General features: G+C 39.6%; 1 non-coding gene across 1 annotated transcript; it reads left to right on the plus strand.

Annotated features, from left to right (window-relative positions):
• The first annotated feature begins 9,776 nt into the window (after positions 1–9,776).
• LOC149768027 (small nucleolar RNA R71) lies at positions 9,777–9,882 on the plus strand. Its single transcript, XR_016400085.1, has one exon. It is a non-coding gene; the product is annotated as a small nucleolar RNA R71 (small nucleolar RNA).
• Positions 9,883–17,698: the final 7,816 nt, after the last annotated feature.

Here is a 17,698-nt window from a genome sequence, read left to right on the forward strand (position 1 = left end):
CGGATTTGTTTCACAGTTTTTGGTGGAGGAAGATTAGAAATAAGATCGACTTTGGCTTTATCTACTTCAATGCCCCTCTTGGACACGACGTGTCCTAAAACTATGCCTTCTTGAACCATAAAATGGCTCTTTTCCCAACTTAGTACTAGGTTGGTCTCCTTACATCTTTTCAAAACTAAGGTCAAATTGTCTAGACAATCATCAAAAGATAGGCCAAAAACTGAGAAATCATCAATGAACACTTCTAGAAAGTTTTCCACCATATCTGAAAAGATGGCCATCATGCATCGTTGAAAAGTTGCGGGTGCATTACATAGTCCAAAAGGCATCCTCCTATATGCAAATGTCCCAAATGGGCAAGTAAAGGTGGTTTTCTCTTGATCGTCCGGGTAGACAGGTACTTGATTATATCCAGAATAACCATCTAAGAAGCAGTAGAAACCTTGACCAGCCAACCGTTCCAAAATTTGATCTATGAAAGGTAGAGGGAAATGGTCTTTCCTAGTCATCGAATTAAGTTTTCTGTAGTCAATACACACGCGCCAACCCGTGGTTGTGCGTGTTTGTATCAATTCTCCTTCCGTATTTTCAACCACAGTGATACCTGATTTCTTAGGTACCACTTGTGTCGGACTCACCCACTTACTATCAGAAATTGGATAAATGATTCCGGCATCTAATAACTTCACCACTTCTTTCTTGACTACCTCCTTCATGTTAGGATTGAGTCTTCTTTGCATTTCTCGGGTGGGCTTTGCATCATCTTCGAGATGAATTCGATGCATGCAAACAGAGGGGTCAACCCCTTTCAAATCGGCTACAGACCATCCTATGGCATGTTTATTCTCTTCTAGCACTCTCAAAAGTTTACCCTCCTGTTCAGTAGATACGTTGGCTGTGATGATTACAGGGAGGCTATCTTCTGGTCCTAGAAAGGCATACTTAAGATTTGTTGGAAGTGGCTTTAACTCAAGTTTAGGTGGTGAATCAATGGAAGGACAAAGTGGCGCGCTAGCAATGGGAGGAAGAGGTTCAGGTCGGCTCTTCCAAGGAAGGGAACTCACAGGAGATTGATTGTCAAGTAAGATGTTAACTTCTTCTATGGCCTTGTCTATATCAAAGTTGTCAATGTCAAAATGGGCCAGACATGCCCTTAAGGGGTCATCGGCTAAGATATAGGGAAGGGCTTCCTCTACAAGATCATCCATTTCGTCAATTAGGCAACACTCGTCTTCCCTCACATGTTGGTCAGCGGCATGAAACACATTCAATTTAATTTTCATGTTCCCAAATGATATATCCATTGCCTCAGTTCTACAGTTGATGCATGCATTGGCTGTCGCTAAAAAGGGACGACCAAGAATCACAGGGATTTATTTTTTTAGGTTGGGCACATGTTCCATGTCAAGGACGATAAAATCTACTGGAAAATAGAATTTGTCTACCTTGACAAGAACATCTTCAATCATCCCCCGTGGTATCTTCACAGATCGATCAGCCAATTGTAAGGACACCGAGGTAGGTTTTAATTCACCTAACCCAAATTTCTCATAGACTGAATAGGGTAGAAGATTCACACTTGCCCCTAGATCTAAGAGTGCTCGATCAATGGAGTTATCTCCTATGACACAGGAAATAGTGGGAGCGCCAGGATCTTTGAATTTTGGAGGGGTGTTGTGTTGGAGAATCGAACTTACCTGTTCAGTAAGTAGGACCTTTTTAGGCACATGTGTCCTAGATTTCCGCTTTTGGGTGCAAAGGTCTTTGAGAAATTTGGCATAGGAGGGAACTTGTTTGATGGCATCAAGGAGTGGGAGGTTGATTTTAACTTGTTTGAAGACCTCCATCATCTCTTCTAGTGAAGTTCCCTTTTTGCCAAATGGAGAGGGTGCATTAAGTGCTTCAGGGAATGGAGCCTTTGGAATGTGGGTTGTAGCAGATGGTGAACTAGTTGAAGAAGGTTTTGGATTTTCATGTGATATGGTCTGTTCCTCTTCTTCACCTTCCTTATTGTTACCCTCTCCAACCTTATTATCTATTATACGTCCACTCCTTAGGGTAGTCAAAGCATTGGCTTGCTCATGATTTAGTCGAGTTTCTTGAGCCACGTATTGTCCCCTAGGATTACTCATTGGTTGACTTGGAAGCTTACCTTCCTCTCGCTTGTTTAATGCATTAGCTAGTTGACCCATTTGGGATTCTAGCTTAGCAATTGATTGCGTGTGAGAGTGCAATAGTTGTGTGTTTGCCTCCAAACCTTGAAGGGCAGTCAACACCTTCTCCTCAAAGGCTGTATTTCTTTGGGTTGGAGGAGGAGGGTGCTGAAATTGAGTTGAGGGACGGTAGGGATGAAAATTCTGAGGGTTTTGAAAATTTTGGGAGAAGGGTTGGGAGGTATTAGAAGCTTGCTGCCTCCAAAAAAAATTTGGATGATTCCGCCATCCCGGATTATATATATTGGAAAATGGATCATTACCCGGTCTGGGCTGTGTCTGGGCAGCATTGATGTGTTCTTGCACGAGTTCGGGATATTGGGGTGCTGAGGGGCACTCATGAATAGGATGCGATGGGCTAGAACAGATAGCACACACTTGTGCTTGGAAAGAGCTAACGACATGTCCTCCTATCATTAGTTGGTCAATCTTATGGGACAATGCATCTACTGTTCGTCCGATTCCTGTCTACCTAAAAATATGCTAGACAGATCGTTGTTAGAACCGACAAACAAAGTTTAAATTTAATTCACTCTTACCTGTTCTACCCGAAGAATAATGGTTGTAAGAGGTCGATCCACAGGGAGGCGATTGGAGTTGCATAAAAATTAGAACGTTCACTCGGATTCAAAGTCGATTTTTGAATAACAAAAGAAAAAACATTACTTTGAGGATGTTAAATAATTTTCTAATTGAAACTAACTAAAAGAAAGGTACTCAGATTCAAAAAATATTTATTTAATTAATCAAAGAAGAGTTTTGGCATAAATTAAAATGGATCAAAAACAAGAAGATTGAAGCGAACACAAATTGCATGAAGAAAGATTTAATTATATTGCATAACAGAAATTAAAATTGCAGAATGAATATAACTTTCTACCCAAATAAACTCTCAAAAATTAAAACTCAAAACAAAACCTAAAATAAAGCTAAAAAATAAGAACAACATGCTCTCAAACTCAACATATAACTTCTCAATTAAAACTTTCAATTAAAGTACAACTAAAAAAATACATTGTTCTCATGAACTCAAACTAAAGAAAAACATTGCTCTCCTAAATTAAAAAAAACTAAACTCAAACAAAGCTAATAAAATATTCCTTTCTTTTCAACCCGAAACAGAGCATGGCTCTGTTTCTTTTTCTTTCTCTCTTCTCTCCCCTGTTACTTCTTGAACCAGCTGGCCACCACCCCGCCGAGAGCTCCCCTCCTTCCTAGCTCCCACCCTCCTTTTATAGATCAACCATCCCCTTTATGGCCAATGATGGAGAGGATCGTCTGGGATGCTTCATCTGGAATGGCAGAATAGATCACGGGCTGCTAGGATTCCGGGGCGTGATGCGGGAGGGAAAATCGCGGAAGGACGTGAATCCGTGGGAGAATGGCTGGATCACGAGCTGATTGCGGACGGAATTGATGAATGCGGACGGGATTGCTGGGAATTTCGAATCAGAAGAGAGCTGCTTGCAGTCGGACGGAAGGAGCTGGATCACGGGCGGAAGCTTCGTGGACGCCGGATTGGAAGCAGGAGGAAGGCGTGGAAGGAAACGGCTGGATCACGAGCTTGCATCACGGCTGGGACGTTGGGATTTCGAATCCGGAAGAATTTGGCTAGGATTTCGATGCTGGGATCATTGCGGAAGAAGAAGAGCCTGACGCGTGATTATTTGGGAGGAGCTGGAAACATTGATCCGGAAAAGAGGAAGCTGCGGGATCACTGGAAAGCATCACGGGATGCTAGGAGCTGACCCAGAATTCCTTCTTTGGACCACGGAAGCGTGGGATGCATCACGGGATGGACGTGGGAGGCTGAAGAGCGCTACCGGCTACTTGGATGCGGGAATGGAATGAGCTGTAGACGCTGCTGGGAGGAAGAAGAGCAGTGAAGTAAAAAAAAATCCCGTAACACTGTTCATATGAACAGTGTTTTTACGTAACGCTATTCATGTGAACAGTGTTTTCACGGAACACTGTTCATATGAACAGTATCATCTCGGAATACTGTTCATATGAACAGTGATTTCAGCATGAATAGTAATTTCAGGAATGAATATTATTTTTAGCTATTCTTCATGGGATTGGAGATTAAAAAGTTCTTTTTCTTTGTGATGAAGTGAGAGTGGGAATCTCTATTTCGGAAGAGTGCGGATGCTAATCCGGAAAGGAGGGAACGCGAGGATCACTGGGTGATCGCACGCGGGTTCGGATGTTTGGGTGCAAATGTGCTTGATCAGATCATGACAGGATTGGGCCCGCGCGGTTTGGGGCTATGATGCATCCCTCTAAACCCTACCAAATGCGCATTTAAACTTTAATTTATACTAACCTGTGTCAAACCCAAATATAATATTATTTAAGTGAATTTATTATTATCGGTTAGCAAAAACACTAATTTTGGTGACATGTAGGTCGCACTTTTGTGCTCTCATCACACCCCCCAACTAGCTTATTGCTAGTCTCTAGCAATTAACAAGCAAACGATAAAATGAGGGCACAAAAAGATGTAGTCTAACTTATGATTTTTTTCTCTTTTTTTTTTTAAATTGAAGCTAAATACACAAACTAAGATATGTACCCATTTTCGTAGGGAGTCACGATTGCACTTAGCACGTGCAACAAGCCTTTAAACCCCTAGGTTATCCTAGTGGACGAGTATTGTCTCGTGAGGGTTTGCAGTGAAGTTACCCACAAACTTCATTAGTCAGGGATTTCCAATTTTTAACTCGAAATTTGAACAAGTATTACTGTATGAAACTAGAATTGCAAGGACAATAGAGACTTGTTGCTATCATATTTAAACAGACTCTAACTCAAGTTTCATTACACCCCATCTATCTGCTAACAAGTCAAGAATGTAGTGAGGTGCAAGATAGTATCATATAAATGAGTGGCTTTCACTTACTTCCAACATGATCACTCCAATTTTCAAGACTTTCTAGAGTTAAATGGTAATGAACACCCCATATTTATTTATTTATTTATATCAGACTGAATGCTAAGAAGAATGACTTGTGCAATATCTAGCCTTATTAAGCTTTCTAGCTGACCCATGTAGCGAGTGTTAGGCCAATGACTCCCGATCCAGATGGCTCAGGGCACTAGGTGTAGAGACACCCTAACAGGCTTAATAACTCAAGTTAACTAGGCTTCAAGGCCAAATTAGTCACTCAGAGTTTAATCTCAATCATCCTCACCTTTTTACGCGAACACTCGCTGCTTGCCAGGCAAGAGGCCCGGTTACTCAGTGAGAAGACTTAAAATAAACTCATTATTTTTATTTTATTTTATCTTTTTTTTCTTTTTTTTTGATTAGGGTGTTCATCACACATATAACTTTAAATTATCCCGAAGATTAAAAGTATTCATATTAGTTGCAAGTATACATACCCCACTATTCATATGCTTACGTGTTGGTGCTAAATCATCTTGTAACATGTTAGCAAAAGATAGGTGGGACGAAAATTCAAGCTAGAACTGCTATCATATTCCTTAACTCAAAGCTATTGTCAAAGCAATTCCTGGTTTGTACAGCCAAAAAGATTAGAGTTTGAGTTAAAAATTTGAACTCCCTTTTTTTTTAATTTTAATTTTAATTTTGAATTTTTTTTTCAAAAATATTCTCACCCCCATACCTAAATCTAACATTGTCCTCAATGTTAAAGAAAATTTAAGGCAGTAATAGGACAGAGGAGAAGTTACCTGATATGGATGGGTAAAGTGACAATTGGGGCCAAAAACCCCCAAACCTACATATTAGTAATTTATTAATTTTTTTTTATATTTATATATATATATATATATTTATATAATATTTACATGTTGGGTTGCCTCCCTTTAAAACCCATGGAATTTGGGTAGCATATTTATTGTCGCAGCCCAAATTTCAAATTGGGCTGCATTATTTATTGGCAACACTGTAGGTGGACTAGCGGATGCAGGAGCGAATAACTCATTTAGGGTTTTAATATGATCACCCATTGTAGAGATTGGTGGTTGATCAATAATTCGTCGGATGTGATGATACTTTTTTCCAACCTCTGGGTTAAATGGTGTTAACTTACCCCTTAATGATTTTCTACCATGCATATATTATTCACAACTTAATTAGACTCGACTCCTAAACGAAATCCTAAAAGAAAAGAAGGGCTAGACACAGCTGACCACAACCAATACCACACAACAATCTGATCCTATTAGTCTTAGAACTAAGTGAGGTTTAGTAGCTTCTTAAATCTAGTTGCACAGAGACTTATCAGGTTAAAAAAGTTCCTGAAATTCTCTCCAGATTAGACAGCTCCTAATCTCCCTTTCAGATTAAGCTTGAGCTTACCAGTTGAGTGATCCAGTAACCAGTGACCAGAAAAGTCCCGGGGTGTGTGGTGGTGCCAGAAGGGATACACCGATACCACAATACCCGTAACAGTTCTCACTGTTGTAAAACTTTTCTAGACATCACCAATTACTAAATCCTCACTGGAGTGGCTTTCAGCCGCTTCTTTCCAAGAGCCTAATTGAGCTCGAAAACCCTAAGGCCAACGTTTAATTTGATTTTAATTTAATTTGGCTTAGGATAAGTATGCAAGGTGGTGATTTTTGGGCTAAGGACAGGTAATGACTTCCCGACCTTATCTTTTTAATGGGTTTTGCCCTTAAATTATTTTATGCAAATGCTTAATACTAAATGCAGCAAATAATCAACGTTTTTTCAAAGTTTATGCAATGTCATTTGGTTGTATTGATTAAATGAGCAAGCAATTTTTTTTTACTTTTACTTTTTTTTATTATTATTATTTTTATTTTTTTAATTTTTTTTAGCAATAACTTGAATGTAAACTAAACACAATCCTTATGCGTCAGTCAATCTCCGAATGCCCGTTGAATAAGCTCTGAAGATTACTCCGTGAGGAGTCCCAATAGAGGTATGATAACCTCGAAAAATTGCGCCTTATCAATTACTAGCAAAAATAATATAGATTCTTTTTAAATTTTTTCTTTTTTTAATTTTAATTTTTTTTGAAATTTTTTTATATATTTTTTTTTTAAAATTTAAATTTAAATTTCAAATTTCAAATTTCAGAATTCAAATTTTGAATTTAAATTTTTGAAATTTTGAATTTTGAAATATTTTTTTATATTTTATTTTTTTTTGAAATTTTTTTTCGAATTTCAAATTTCAGAATTTAATAACTACGAAATTATTAACTGAAAATAATCAAAATAATAAAAATAAAAACTTACTACCAGAGTGCGTTCACTCCGGGCATCCAAAATCCAATTTGATCTTCGTGATCGTTCTTGCTTCTCGATTTGCCTCCCCGGCAACGGCGCCAAAATTCTGTTCGTCCGATTTCTGTCTACCTAAAAATATGCTAGACAGATCATTGTTAGAACCGACGAACAAAGTTTAAATTTAATTCACTCTTACCTGTTCTACCCGAAGAATAATGGTTGTAAGAGGTCGATCCACAGGGAGGCGATTGGAGTTGCATAAAAATTAGAACGTTCACTCGGATTCAAAGTCGATTTTTGAATAACAAAAGAAAAAACATTACTTTGAGGATGTTAAATAATTTTCTAATTGAAACTAACTAAAAGAAAGGTACTCAGATTCAAAAAATATTTATTTAATTAATCAAAGAAGAGTTTTGGCATAAATTAAAATGGATCAAAAACAAGAAGATTGAAGCGAACACAAATTGCATGAAGGAAGATTTAATTATATTGCATAACAGAAATTAAAATTGCAGAATGAATATAACTTTCTACCGAAATAAACTCTCAAAAATTAAAACTCAAAACAAAATCTAAAATAAAGCTAAAAAATAAGAACAACATGCTCTCAAACTCAACATATAACTTCTCAATTAAAACTTTCAATTAAAGTACAACTAAAAAAATACATTGTTCTCATGAACTCAAACTAAAGAAAAACATTGCTCTCCTAAATTAAAAAAAACTAAACTCAAACAAAGCTAATAAAATATTCCTTTCTTTTCAACCCGAAACAGAGCATGGCTCTGTTTCTTTTTCTTTCTCTCTTCTCTCCCCTGTTACTTCTTGAACCAGCCGGCCACCACCCCGCCGAGAGCTCCCCTCCTTCCTAGCTCCCACCCTCCTTTTATAGATCAACCATCCCCTTTATGGCCAATGATGGAGAGGATCGTCTGGGATGCTTCATCTGGAATGGCAGAATAGATCACGGGCTGCTAGGATTCCGGGGCGTGATGCGGGAGGGAAAATCGCGGAAGGACGTGAATCCGTGGGAGAATGGCTGGATCACGAGCTGATTGCGGACGGAATTGATGAATGCGGACGGGATTGCTGGGAATTTCGAATCAGAAGAGAGCTGCTTGCAGTCGGACGGAAGGAGCTGGATCACGGGCGGAAGCTTCGTGGACGCCGGATTGGAAGCAGGAGGAAGGCGTGGAAGGAAACGGCTGGATCACGAGCTTGCATCACGGCTGGGACATTGGGATTTCGAATCCGGAAGAATTTGGCTAGGATTTCGATGCTGGGATCATTGCGGAAGAAGAAGAGCCTGACGCGTGATTATTTGGGAGGAGCTGGAAACATTGATCCGGAAAAGAGGAAGCTGCGGGATCACTGGAAAGCATCACGGGATGCTGGGAGCTGACTCGGAATTCCTTCTTTGGACCACGGAAGCGTGGGATGCATCACGGGATGGACGTGGGAGGCTGAAGAGCGCTGCCGGCTACTTGGATGCGGGAATGGAATGAGCTGTAGACGCTGCTGGGAGGAAGAAGAACAGTGAAGTAAAAAAAAATCCCGTAATACTGTTCATATGAACAGTGTTTTTACGTAACGCTATTCATGTGAACAGTGTTTTCACGGAACACTGTTCATATGAACAGTATCATCTCGGAACACTGTTCATATGAACAGTGATTTCAGCATGAATAGTAATTTCAGGAATGAATATTATTTTTAGCTATTCTTCATGGGATTAAAGATTAAAAAGTTCTTTTTCTTTGTGATGAAGTGAGAGTGAGAATCTCTATTTCGGAAGAGTGCGGATGCTAATCCGGAAAGGAGGGAACGCGAGGATCACTGGGAGATCGCACGCGGGTTCGGATGTTTGGGTGTAAATGTGCTTGATCAGATCATGACAGGATTGGGCCCGCGCGGTTTGGGGCTATGATGCATCCCTCTAAACCCTACCAAATGTGAATTTAAACTTTAATTTATACTAACCTGTGTCAAACCCAAATATAATATTATTTAAGTGAATTTATTATTATCGGTTAGCAAAAACACTAATTTTGGTGACATGTAGGTCGCACTTTTGTGCTCTCATCATCTACCTTGCTAGACAGGTCCGTAGAATGACTTATTTCACAAATGGCCCCTTTTTTTTGAAAATTCGAGGATGCTTGACGAGAACATGAAGCATGGTGGAGGAAGTTTTCATTTAGATTTTCAAATAATTTCCATGCTTCATGCTCCTTTTGAAGCATGAATGTCCCCCCACATGCGGCATCAATCATCTGACGGTTTCGTTCAGTCAATCCGTCATAGAAGCATTGCACTAGCTGCCACTTAGGTATTTGATGATGTGGGCATTTACAGATTAGGTCCCGAAATCTCTCCCAAGTTTCATGAAATTCTTCTCCCTCAGTTTGGGAGAAGCTTGTGATAGCACGTCTAAACTGGTTCGTTCTTCCTATGGGAAAGTATTTTTTTAAGAATTCTTGTTGCATTTGACCCCAAGAACGAATTGAGTTGCCTCTAAAGAATTCAGCCATTGCTTAGCTCTATCTTTAAGGGAGAAGGGGAATAATCTAAGTTTTAAAGCATCATCAGTGAAATTTTGAATCTTGACAGTGATGCAAATCTCAAGAAATTCATCTAAATGTTTGTATGGGTCTTCATTGGTGAGCCCATAAAAAGATGGGAGCATTTGGATCACACTAGACTTTATTTCATATTGTACAGCTGCTACCTCAGGTAATCGAATGCAAGATGGGGAAGTGTAAATAGTGGGAGTAAAGTACTCCCTCAGGAGTTTGGGTTGTTCTTCAGCCATCTTAAGAGGTGGGGATGATTCTAATGTTCTGATCTTAGCTCGAATGTTCCTAAGGGTTCGTTCTATTTCAGGGTCAAAAGGTAATAGGTTTTGTACTCTAGAATGACTACCGTGCATACACAAGTACTCGATTAATCAAGCATGCAATAAAAGAGAAAAGCATATCAATCCTAGTCTTTGTCCTAAAATCACTAGACAGCTCCTAACTGGTTTGAAGAGGGCACCTAAGCCTCCAATCCAGTCTAATGAACCGAGTTGACCAGGTAAGCTTCCAGGTAAGTGGAGGGGTCACGATGCGTTCACAAAGGTCCCACTTAAAACCCACTTGCCTCGAACAGATGAACTGTCTCCCGTATAGGGACAAAGCTTGCCTAGACATCAACTAAGCCACAGAGCGAAATTGGTGCAACTTTCGGTGATCTTCGTCCTATTGAGCTCGAATGTCCCTAGGGGCCAACGTCTAATTGATTTTAATTAAAGATGACACTATGTGAGATTGAGTTCACCTAAGTTGGGCAAGAGTCCGGTGATGAAATCCGGCTCTTATCTTGTTGGGGTGATTGCCCTTACTATGTGCAAATTGATTTGTGTATGTGTATCAGGCATGCATTCACAATTTTGCTATAATTAAAATCAAACAATCACCACAAAATTTCAAACCAATAATTAATTTAAATAAGAAAATTTTAGAGGTTACCAAAGGAAATTTCCCCAGCAATTTATTTTTTTTTTTTTTTGCAAACCTCTACAGCATTTCTTTTCCGGCAGTTCTCCTTTTGATCATCCCAGATTCTTTTCCTCGATTCCTGATCAAATAATATAAATAAAAATTAGTAAGGGAGAAAAAGAAGATAAGAAAAGTAACAATAATAGAAATTTTTTTAAAGAATTTTTTTTTAATTTTTTTAATAAGAAAAATAACTATGCTAGCAATCTCCGGCAACGACGCCAAAAATTGATCGGTTCTTTTCAATTTCAAAAATAAACCACACAATAGCACGTACCCTGTAGGATAGTGATTACGGGTGTCGGTCCACAGGGATTGAAGAATAAGTTATTTTTTTTTAAAAAAATAAATCAAAAAGAAGGATTTGCTAACTTGATTTAACTAAATTAAACTATGAGTACGGATTGGAATTTATCAGAGTAAATAGATCTAGGGTTTGGAATCCACCACATAGCATTGCATCAAGGATTGTGTTCTTAATTTTTGTCTTTTGGAGAGGCATGCAATTTTGGCTACAAGCTTTTAAAATAAAAGCATAAAGAGTGTTAGGAAGATCCATCTTCGGTGTAGCATGAAGTGTCTACCTAAGTATGCTAATCTAGGATGCAGCACACTTCATCTTCCTAGGTATGGATCATCTTAGACTACTTTAGCAAACATGATTAGTAACTAGCATGCTCGAAATTTAAATATCATAAAGAAATATTTCATTGAAAATAAGAATTTAAACAAGCTCCAAAATAATAAAAAAGTAAGAACTACAATTGCCCTGATACATTGCTAGGGCTTCATCCAGCCCTAGATTGGATGTTTAGCCAAGCATGGCTTCCGGACGACCTCCCATCTTCAAATGAAATTGATCAACTCCCATTATTCTCAAAATATCAAAACTATTCTCTTTCCTCCCCTTTTTCTCTCTTTTTTTATTTCTTTTTCTCTCTTTTCTTTCGGCTGGTGTCTTCTTTTCTTCACCGAAACAGGGGTCTCCCCTGTTTCTTTCTTCTCCACCGAGCTCTCCTCCCATCGAACGCCACCCTCCTCCTTTTATAGATCCCCACCAAGAAAACGGTGGATCCATGATTTCGCGTGGAGAGGAGGAAGAACGCGTGCGTGATCGTTGGGACGGAATCCATGGGATCGGCTGGAGCTGACCGTGGGATGGAGGCGCTAATCCGGAAAAAGCTGGCTGGGTGGCTGAATCATGGGAGTCTGGGATCTCGGAGAAGACGGGAACGGAGCTAGAGACGGATGCCGATCCGGGAGGAGCTGCATTACCGGCTGCTGGGAAGGAGATGAATCCGGAGATGTTGGCTGCCGCTGGAAAGGACTGATGCGGAAGAGCGGGATCTCAGCTGCGGATGAAGAGGCGGAGGAACTGGGAAGAGAGGCTGCACCGCGTGGAAGATTTTGTGGAAGATCTCTCAGGCTGGAACGAGTTGATCGGAGGAGTGGTCGCTGGCGGTTGGAGCGGCTCGTTGATTGCAGTGGAGGCGTGGTCGCTGGCGGAACATCCGGGATGAAGACAATGCCATAGTTGGATGCGGAAGACGCCCGGCTGATTTCCCTCTTGGGTTTGGCACGCGGCTGAGGGAGGATCGGGTTGTGGATCTGGCTGGCGGGCTCGACGGGAGGAGCCGTGGACGGTCGGGATGCTTACGGGGAGGAAGAAGATGAACAGTAGGATTAGTTTTGTTATATATTTTTTTTTAACACTGTTCATATGAACAGTGTTTTCACGGGACACTGTTCATATGAACAGTGAATCATGGATATTCAATTATTATTATTATTATTATTTTTGTTTTAAAATTATAAATTTTATATGAAGGCAGGTAAGGAATTGGTTGGGAATTGACTTTGGGTTTGAGGTGGGTCATGATGGTTGACTTGTCCTTGATCCCATTGTCATTTAAATTTAATTCTTGCTAAGCTGCTTCAGATCGAACTCGACTAGACAAGACTAAAAACAGGACCGTGACCTAATAAAAAGGGTTCATCAAACCTTTGCCCCATACATAATTAATTATAACTTTCGATCGAATCAGGACCAAAACCTATTTAATCATAGCCTTAGCTTGATTACAACTCCATCAGGTTACTAAACCGGGTCAACACAATCTCCTCCTTATATGTTGTCATGAAAGATTACAACCAGGAGAGAGACAAGTTCAAAGCCTGTTTTAAGAAAAGAATTATTTACCTCTTACCATATTTTAAATTTGTTTCAATGTTTATTCAATTTTATGGTAGAGTATGTATTTATTAGTTTAAGAACATTGATAAGTGCTATGAAAAGATAACTAAATTATAAATTATTCAGCACTTATCAATACTCAGGATGATATTCAGGCTAAAATGGCAGCCCTTACTAGGAAGGTAGAGGAAATTGAACTTAGAAGGATTGAACCCGTCAAGACCGTAGAACATAACAGCGAGTGTTGTAGGATTTGCGAGATGCCTGGCCATCTCATCACTGATTGCCCCACAATACCCGCATTCAAGGAAGTCTTGCACGATCAGGCTAATGTTATGAATACCTATCAAAAATCTTTCAATAATCCCTTTTCGGGTACTTACAACCCTGGATGGAAGAACCATCCAAATTTCAGGTGGAGGAATGACCAAACTCAACAAGTATATAACCCAACTCCTCCACCTCCGCAACCACATTATGCACACGCACCCCCTCAAAAATCCAATCTCGAAGAAACTTTGCAATCTTTCATGCAAGGTCAAGCTAAAATCAATGATGAATTAAGAAATCAACTGACAACGCTGACCACTGTTTTAAGTGCTCAAGAGAAAGGTAAGCTACCAGCTCAACCACAACCTAATCCTCAAGTCTATGGCGGTAATAATGCATCATCTTCAACTTCGCATAAAGAGCAAGCAAAGAGTATAATAACTTTGCGAAGTGGAAAGGTTATTGACCGACCAGTCCCAGAACAAACACAAGGCATACCTGATTCTGACCCTCTCAAGACAAAAGAAAAGGGTAATGAAGAAACTGAAGCACCAACATCTACTGAAAAAATTGAATGTCCTTTTTCTGCACCATTTCCACAAAGATTAAAGCCCTTGCAAAAGCTTGAACCAAACTCTGAAATTCTTGAGCTTTTTAAGCAAGTAAAAATCAATGTACCTCTTCTTGATGCAATCAAACAAGTGCCTTCCTATGCAAAATTTTTAAAAGATTTGTGCACTGTCAAGCGTCGTTTAAATGTCAAGAAGAAGGCATTTCTGGCTGAAAATGTGAGTGCAATTTTACAGCATAACATTCTTCCTAAATATAAGGATCCAGGTTGCCCAACTATCTCGTGCATCATTGGCAATTTTAGGATTGAGCGAGCATTGCTAGATTTAGGAGCGAGTGTGAACTTGTTGCCATATACGGTATATGAGCAACTCGGTTTAGGTGAGTTGAAGCCAACAACTGTGACCTTACAATTAGCTGACAGGTCAGTGAAGGTTCCTAGAGGGATTATCGAAGATGTGTTGGTCCAAGTAGACAAGTTCTATTTTTCTGTTGACTTTATCGTACTGGACACACATCCGGCTTCCAATTCACCATCTCAGATTCCGGTCATCTTAGGACGTCCATTCCTTGCAACTTCTAATGCATTGATCAATTGTAGGAATGGTGTCATGAAGCTTTCTTTTGGCAATATGACCTTGGAACTGAACGTCTTTAGTATAGGTAAACAACCCAGTGATCATGAAGAAAGTAAAGAAGTTGAATGGGTTGAAACCATTGCGGAAGAATATTTATTAAAAGAAACATTTACTGAATCGGCCGACAATGGTTTAATAGATTGGTGTTCTGAAGGTACTGCTAATGATGTGGTCCCACATGGTTTAGATAATTCGGATGTTATGATGGTCAATGGGTGGAGACCAAGAATAGAGGAATTTGAACAGTTGCCACCTCGAAAAGCAAAGATAGTACCATCCCATGAACAAACACCTAAGCTCGAGTTGAAACCTTTACCGAAGGAACTCAAGTATGCCTTTCTTGGACCCGAGGACACATTTCTTATAATCATCTCATCTGATCTGGATCATGCCCAAGAAAGAAAATTACTTTGTGTTCTAAAGAATCATAAAGGAGCTTTAGGGTGGTCTATTGCCGACTTGAAGGGGATTAGCCCTTTAATTTGCACGCACCGGATATATTTGGAGGACAATGCCAAAACCACAAGGCAAATGCAATGCAGGTTGAACCCTACGATGAGAGATGTGGTTAAAGCAGAAGTCCTCAAGTTGCTTGACGTGGGTATTATTTACCCAATTTTTGATAGCAAGTGGGTGAGTCCTACTCAAGTCGTGCCCAAGAAAGCAGGTCTGACGGTAGTCAAAAATGAGCAGGGTGAACTAGTCCCAACTCATGTTCCGACGAGTTGGCGCATGTGTGTTGACTACCGAAAATTGAATTTGGTCACTAGGAAGGATCACTTTTCCCTACCCTTCCTAGACCAAGTTTTGGAAAGAGTTGCAGGACACAAATTCTATTGTTTTCTCGATGGCTATTCCGGGTACTACCAAATCGAAATTTTACCTGAGGATCAAGAGAAGACTACCTTCACTTGTCCTTTTGGCATATTCGCTTTCCGACGGATGCCATTCGGGTTGTGTAATGCACCTGCAACATTCCAAAGGTGTATGCTCAGCATTTTTGAAGAAATGAACGAGAAATTTTTAGAGGTGTTTATGGATGATTTCTCTATTTTTGGCGATTCTTTTGATGATTGTTTATTACATTTACAAGCAGTCTTAGCTCGATGCATGGAAAAGAATCTAATACTAAATTGGGAGAAATGCCACTTCATGGTGCCAAAGGAAATTGTCCTAGGACATATTGTTTCATCGAAGGGCATGGAAGTTGATAGAGCTAAAATTGATTTAATCGCCAAGCTACCTGCACCCAAGATAGTTAGAGATGTTAGATCATTTTTGGGTCACGCAGGATTTTATAGGAGGTTCATCAAGGACTTTAGTGTCATAGCTCGACCATTATGTAACCTCCTATCTCTTGATACACCATTCAATTGGACTGAAACCTGTCAAGAGGCATTCGAAAAATTGAAGGCTATGCTTAGCACTGCACCCATCGTGCGACCACCTGATTGGTCATTACCTTTTGAGATCATGTGCGATGCTAGTGACTATGCGATAGGAGCTGTCCTAGGACAACGCAAGGATAATAAGCCATATGTCATCTACTATGCAAGCAAAACCTTAAATGATGCTCAAATGAATTACACCACCACCGAGAAGGAATTGCTTGCAGTAGTATTTGCATTAGACAAATTTCGCTCTTATATCCTTGGTGCTCCTATTGTTATCTTTACAGATCATGCAGCGCTAAAATATTTATTGGATAAGAAAGATGCCAAATCACGCTTAATACGATGGATACTTCTACTCCAAGAATTTGACATCACTATCAAAGATAAAAAGGGAGTAGAAAATGTAGTTGCTGACCATTTATCACGGCTAGTTTTTAATGATTCGGTGCCACAGTTGCCCATCAAGGACTCGTTCCCTGAAGAGCAATTGTTTGCACTTTCTACTATGCCATGGTATGCTGATATTGTAAACTTTCTTGTCACGAACCGGATGCCGGAGCATTGGGGATCGAATGATAAGAATAATTTCTTACGTGAAGTAAGAAGTTATTATTATGATGCCCCCAATTTGTTCAAGTATTGCAATGATCAAATCTTTAGAAGATGCATTCCGGATCATGAGATACAAAGTGTACTCTCTTTTTGTCATGCCAGTGCTTGCGGAGGACACTTTGCATCTAAGAAAACGGCAGCTAAGGTGTTGCAATGTAGTTTTTATTGGCCTACACTATTTAAAGATGCCCACGAGTTCTGTAGGACATGTGACCCATATCAACGTGTTGGAAGTCTAACTCGTAGGCAAATGATGCCTCTTCAGCCCACTACTGCTATTGAAATTTTTGACATGTGGGGTATTGATTTCATGGGTCCGTTTCCACGATCTTTTGGCCATGAGTATATTTTAGTTGGTGTTGAGTATGTGTCAAAATGGGTAGAAGCTGTTACCTGTAGAACTAATGATCACAAACCTGTTTTGAAATTTCTGAAAGAAAACATATTTTCTAGATTTGGGATGCCCAAGGTTATAATTAGTGATGGGGGAAAATATTTCTGTAACAAACCTTTTGAGATCCTATTACGAAAGTACGGTATCACTCATAGAATTGCAACTCCTTATCACCCGCAGACTAGTGGCCAAGTAGAGTTAGCCAATCGGGAGATTAAATGAATTTTAAAGAAAACGGTGAATCCATCACGCAAAGACTGGTCTTTAAAACTTTCTGACGCATTGTGGGCTTATCGTACTGCTTATAAAACTATTCTTGGTATGTCCCCGTATCGACTAGTCTATGGAAAAGCATGTCATCTACCTGTTGAAATAGAGCATAAATCGTATTGGGCCATTAGAAAATTAAACTTTGAATTGTCAGATGCTGGTTTAGCTAGAAAATTACAACTAAATGAGTTGAATGAAATTCGTCGGGATGCATATGACAATGCTAGACTTTGTAAAGAACGAATGAAAATTAGGCATGATAAATCAATTCTAAGAAAATCTTTTGAACCTGCACAAAAAGTTCTTTGTTATGACTCTCGCTTACATCTGTTTCCTGGAAAGTTACGATCAAGATGGACAGGTCCTTTCATT

The sequence above is a fragment of the Phoenix dactylifera genome, chromosome 3 (genome assembly GCF_051530095.1).
Source record: "Phoenix dactylifera cultivar Ajwa chromosome 3, Ajwa_hap1_PhDact_Kaust_v1.1, whole genome shotgun sequence".
NCBI lineage: Eukaryota > Viridiplantae > Streptophyta > Magnoliopsida > Arecales > Arecaceae > Phoenix > Phoenix dactylifera.